We start from the raw sequence: 6,000 nt of genomic DNA on the forward strand, positions 1-6,000 counted from the left end.
CACAGACTTAAGGATGTGCTTCTTTATCTACATATTTTTCTTTGCATATTTAATCCCTTGTCAAAGGATGCATCATCCATCCACTGACGAACAAAACAGTTGATAAGGCAACTGTGTGTGTGTGTGTGTGTGTGTGTGTGCTAGACAGACAGACAGAGAGAATACAGTATCTGTTGAAATTGTTTCATTGGGGTATGTGGGTGGGTATTAACAACCTGATCTTAGCAGGATGCGCTTTCCTCTAAATCGCTCTTTTTTTTCTCCTCTGAACAAAGGATTCAGAAAAACCTACACAGATCGGATAAAGACAAGCATCGGAATAAAACACAATGAGGTTTTTTTTTTTCCCTCCCCAAAAAAAAAAAAAAGAGAAAAAAAAAAAAGAGAAAAACATACGAGGAGACCTGTAATAATGTGATTTAAATCATGAAAACTTGAATGCGTCTTTAAATTGTATTTGTTACAGCAGCATGAAGCAGGCGAAATAACAAGAACAACAACCCCCCCGAAAAAAAAAAATCCAACATAGGAGGGATGTCATTTTGTGAAAGCGTGACAAAACCAACATGACGGACTTTGGGTTTTTTATCTCCCGGGGAGGACACGCCAACCCTTTCAGCGAACGGGGCTGATTGTGAGGACCCAAAAACAATGTGACGCTTTTATCACTAAGCCAAGGAATCTGGATCAACAGCATGCAAAGCATATGCCAAAATAAATGCAGTCCAACATGCTGGGACAACATAACCCCCCTACTCCCCTCTTTCTTTCTTTTTTTTTTTTTCATAAAGAACTTTCCAGATAATGACAAAATGAGCTGTAACTCCTGAATCACACACTAAGCATGCACCCAGGGTGGTATGTCTGCCACTGACAGAGGTGGGGGGGCTCTCTTACATATTTGAGCCCTGGAATGCAGCAATCATTATTAACTCACCAACCTTTTCTTTCTACAAACTAGTCGCAACTTGCCATCAAAAAAGAGCAGCGAATCATTGTTATCTTTCTCCTCTATTAGCAATCATAACAGAGCTATTTCATACAGAGGAGGCATGGCGGGGAGTGTGGAGGGATGGAATCCCCAAAGAGCCACACATTAAAAAACGAGACAGGCCTCTTATTTACTGGCGACAGTCTAATAAATACATTTGCTGGCAGCTAAACAGGTATTTACTCTGCTCCCTACCACAGGTATAATTTCACTGTTTGCTGAGCTGTTATTTTGCTACAGCGATAATTATCGAGGTGGTAAAGAAAGACGATTAATGGTTTTAGCCGAGATATCAGTCTCAGCAAAGTGAGGCACAGCCCAGTTCTAAACTCCCAGCAAACACTCAGCAGTGGGGGGTTTTAATAATCTGCATCTTTTGCGGCAGGAATTCAAAGAACAATCCCGACACAAAGCTGAGGCGGCGGAGCTGTCGCTAACACGCAGACGATTCTATCTGGTGTGCCGTGACAACAACTTTCACTGGAGTTTGTTTTTTTTTTTTTAACTGAAAGCAATGATTCAGAGAATAATTACATTTTGAGGCCAAGTGATGAGGCGTTCCTAATATCATTTCTGAGAAGAGTGCACAAACAACAACAAAATCACAACCTGTGCTCTCCAGTGAGCGACCTAATTGGCCTCTCGGGGTCACAGGACAAAGTTTGCCGTCAACTCCGGCTCTCGTCTGACAACCTGTTCTTCTGCTAACCTGCCGCTGAGCGAGAGCTCGATCGGCACGCAGCCGCTAAATTACACTTAACTAATACGGTCTGAGAGGCGGTTTAACTGGAGTTACGCGGATCTTGTCATCCCTCCGGTAATACGGTTTCATGTCGTGAGTGTTAACGGAGTTGTGATGCAAAAGTGTGGCCGGGCTTTCAAAGCAGCAGAAGCCCTCCACTGCTGGTGAACATTACAAGCTCATTTCCTGCCATTACACTACTACAATACAGTAAATGCTGCGTGCACTAGTTTCGATAGGTTGTAATGAAAACAAAACTAGGCTCTGAAGGGGGGAAAAAAAATCAGAGAACAACAAGGCTAAACCTGTAAGTGAAAAGAAGAAAGGTGGAAACACTTAGGTGTTTTCCCAGATCACTTCCTAATTGTAAATCACAGTAGGGTTATTGTAAGAACTGTGAACGCTGCCGAATGCAGTCAAAGAATTTAATTATGCACTAATAAGCTGTGACAGATGTTTAGGCTTTACTGCTGGATCTGTGTGACCTGGCAGACGTCAGCAGCGCCGCCGCCGCCGTCTTCACACTCTGATTCTTATCATTCCTGCCAAACAAGTTTTATGTGGAGAAATTTTGCCAAACATATTGACATGCTGCTGTGGATATGTACGCGAGCATGTTTGTGCCACCTTCCACACCACAAACTGATAAAACAACAACAAAAAAAAAAAGGTGGTTGGAGTGAAGGCTCAGAGCCGAGGAGTAATACCGAGAAGTTTTGCTTCAACGCTCGCAAACTGCCGTTGAGGCTTTCTTGTTGCCTGAGGACTTTTACAAGAAGTGACACATGGCAGCCTGAGACAGGAAAAGGGCTGTGTGTCACTGCAGTCAAAGGCACTGACCAGATAAGCCACAGCACCTTGAACTGCCACAGATCTGCAAAGATAAAAGGAGAGAAAAATCACCGGCGCTGTGCCATAACCTCTTTTTTTTGTTTTGTTTTCCCCATGCAAAAATACCAACGCTCGATAGCGAGCAGAGCACACAGCCTGAGAACAACAGCCCAACAACAAACAAGCGGCGACACCGAAGGCGAAGGACTCTGCCCACATCACTGTCCTTTAACTGTCTGATTAAGTTTCTGCGATGCGAACTTCTTTACCAGACTTTATTGTAATTTTCTCTGCACTCGATGATGATGATTTTTTATTTTTTTTTCTCCACCAGCGTCTGAATCAATTAATCTGGTTATATCTACAATGCGAGCTCCAGCCTTTCATGCGTGAGTGTATTTTGTGCTGATGTCTATATATAAATAAGCTCGAATATCAGAGTGAAAGCCACTGGCCTTGCTGCTGTGTGAAATGTCAGCTATTTTCTAAAGGAGCAGAGAGTGAAACCTTTAAAAACCTGCAAACCACAGAACATCAGCGCCCACGCACTTTTAAGATGGCAATACATCTTCTCATAACTGCTCTCTGTTCTCTATCTCGCTATCAAACACACACACACACACACACATGCACGGGTCTGGTTGTACCTGACATTACTTTATCAGCACTGTGACGAAAGCCATGAGGCAGACCAAACAGCCTCACAGCACCTCGGTATCGCCACATCTATCCGACTGCCTCACACCAAGTCAGGCAGAAAAGGCTTCACCTGTTTGTTCCCTGATTTTCATTTTATTTTTTTGTGCTCAGGCGGACTCAGTGTTTTTGAGCGTTACACATGCTTAAACCAATAAAAGTGCTGAAGCAAGTTGACACGTAATTAAATAGTAAGTATATGGAGAGAATAAATGAAGTGGCTCTAATGGCCTAATAAAAAGTAGTAAAAGTAGATGGGCAGTTGGGCTGCAATAGATTCAGCATCTCCAACAGACATGTCAGCTGTTTTACAGTTCGTCAACACACACAGGATGGAGAGAAGCAAAAGGCCTGAATCCTGTTTAAACGTGCTGGCGAACAGAAAATGTAAATAAAATAAAATTACATTTAAAATAAAATAAAAAACTCCACATCCCATGGCTCCCTGGAATCATGAGGTCAGGAGCAGCGGCGTGCAGCATCACTTCTTGCCCCCTCAGCTGAATAAGTTGTTAAATGAATTAGATGAGATGGATGTACTTAACCCCGCGAATATCACGAGTGCATGGGTATTTGTGCAGAAATGACACGGGCCCATTTAAAACGAGAAAAAAGTTCTGAATGCGTGCATTTAAATTGAGCACTAAGCATGGCGTTCACATTCTCTATTTTATTTATTTTCTTTCTTTATGAAATATTAAATCCGAGCAGCCACTTTTGGTCTGTGTGGGTTTTAAGTGATTTGGAAGATAAAGGTCTGTAAATTGCTTTTAATTCATTTAGACGGCAGTAATTCATCCTGCTCGCTCCAAGGAGACGCACCTTATTTTTAATGCAACAACAACAACAAAAATGTGATTTGAAAAGATGTGCAGAGACATTAAATAAAGAGGCAGGATGACAGCAGGGGACACATGAACAGTGTGTGCGCGTAAAAAAAAAACCGGGAGATCGTACCTTTAAAGTCAGCAGTCGCCCGACCTCTTGTTTTCCATCAAAAGTTGGACAACCTCTTGTCACTGCTCCACGGCGAGAGATCCAAAAATAGGCAACTTGCTCTGTGGGAGGAGGAGGGGGGGAAGAAACTGTTTTAAAAAGTCAAAAGTCCTGCGGATGAGGAGGAGGGGGTCGTCTTGTAGGAGCCGCACTGGCGGAGGTTGGAGCGAAGTTGGGGGAGCGCACACGGCGGGTGGAGCGCAGAAAAACGCGAGCGAACCGTGCGCTGCGGGCAGCGGGGGTGAAGTAGAGGAGAGGAGAGTAGCGGCATGTGAGGAGGGCTGCTTTGAGAGGGTGGCAGGTAAATGAACCGCCCCTCCCCGTTTCTGATGCTCAAATCGATGATTTGCCAGCTGTGGCGCAGCTTGTCTCATTGCCCCACTTTGGTTTTTACAGCCGCTCCTCTCCGACGCGCTGCTCTCCGGGGACAGAGAGAGAGAGAGAGAGAGAGAGAGAGAGAGAGAGAGAGAGAGAGAGAGAGAGAGGGGAGTCACTGCCAGGAGAGCTCTCACACTCATTCATTTTCATATTTACACGCCACATGTTTGCATGTCAAGAAGAAGAAGAAGACGAAGGGGGGAAAAAGTCTGGTAAATACTCGATTGCGCGCAGCGGCGTGCGTTTTGCTCCGAATAGAGTCAGAGCCTGTTGTTTTAACAGCGGAGGGCAAACTGCCAGCTCTGCTCCCCGCACACCTGAGCGGAATATGAAACCATACAGCCGCTATAGTCCGCCACATACATCACACGCTCCCAGCGACATAGCAGAGGTGTTTATTAAAGCAGATGGGTTGATTTGTTCGAAAGCCGAAGTGCGCAAAAATATAAAGAAGAAAGAGAGAGAGAGGAAAAAAACTTTTCAAGAATAATTAAGTTTGAACAATGCTTGTTGAAAGACATGTTAATACTGCAGTCTGTTCTTTTGCTGTTTGCCGAAAGCTATTTTTTCCAATTAATTTCGCCAATTTAAACAAGGCTTTTAGTGGGAAATAATTATTATTCTGACTATTCGGCAGTGAACATTTTTAATGCATCATTACTGAACCAGACTCACTTTTATTTTATCAGTGCAAGCTGTTGCTTTTTTTTTTCTTTCCTCTTGTAACTTTAGTTTAACTCCGGCCATCACACACACAAACCAGCTCGCCTCGTTGTAGGAATCCAGCGCGGGCCTCAGCACAAAATACAAATAATAAATAATAAAATCAACGCTAAAGGAATGCAAATATGAAAAAAAGAAAAAATACGTGGAAAGCAGAATAATTTGATTTTTTTTTCTCTCTTTTCTTGGACATTTTTAAGAACACAGCCTGAAGCTGGATGAGCCGAGGCACCGGGGACAGGCTCAGATAAGGGAGGGGAAACAGCTTTTATTTCGCCCTCACACTGTCTATATGTATTTGTGCTATTCTAAATGATTTCCAGCTGTAACTGGGATATATTGACTGCTGTATAAAAAAAAATAAGAATATATATAAGTCGCTTTTTTCCTGCCAAAGTCTGAAATTAGACGGAGAAAATGCAAAGTTTTAAATGCAAGTCTTAATGAATGGCATATTACAGCCAGTGAAAGGATGTTTTATGGCTCCACATATTGTATATGAATAGATGTTCACATCAGGAAAAAAAAAAAAAAAAGAAATAGCTTCATGCATGAGTGATTTTTTTTACGTTTGACTTTATCCTGTTTGTGCTCGTCATATATGAGCTGCTGCTGCTGCTGCTGCTGCTGCACATACAGGAGT

The 6,000-nt window shown here is 43.0% G+C and overlaps 1 protein-coding gene across 1 annotated transcript in view; it reads right to left on the reverse strand.

The window, feature by feature from the left end:
• satb1b (SATB homeobox 1b) overlaps positions 1 to 4,473 on the reverse strand; it is a 56,797-nt gene extending 52,324 nt beyond the window's left edge. Inside the window, exon 1 of the mRNA XM_008282725.1 lies at positions 4,218 to 4,473. The gene's annotated coding sequence lies outside the window, so the exon portion shown is untranslated. The remainder of the gene's footprint in view (positions 1 to 4,217) is intronic.
• Positions 4,474 to 6,000: the final 1,527 nt, after the last annotated feature.

This window comes from Stegastes partitus, unplaced genomic scaffold, assembly GCF_000690725.1.
Source record: "Stegastes partitus isolate 25-593 unplaced genomic scaffold, Stegastes_partitus-1.0.2 Scaffold283, whole genome shotgun sequence".
NCBI classification, from domain to species: Eukaryota; Metazoa; Chordata; class Actinopteri; family Pomacentridae; genus Stegastes; species Stegastes partitus.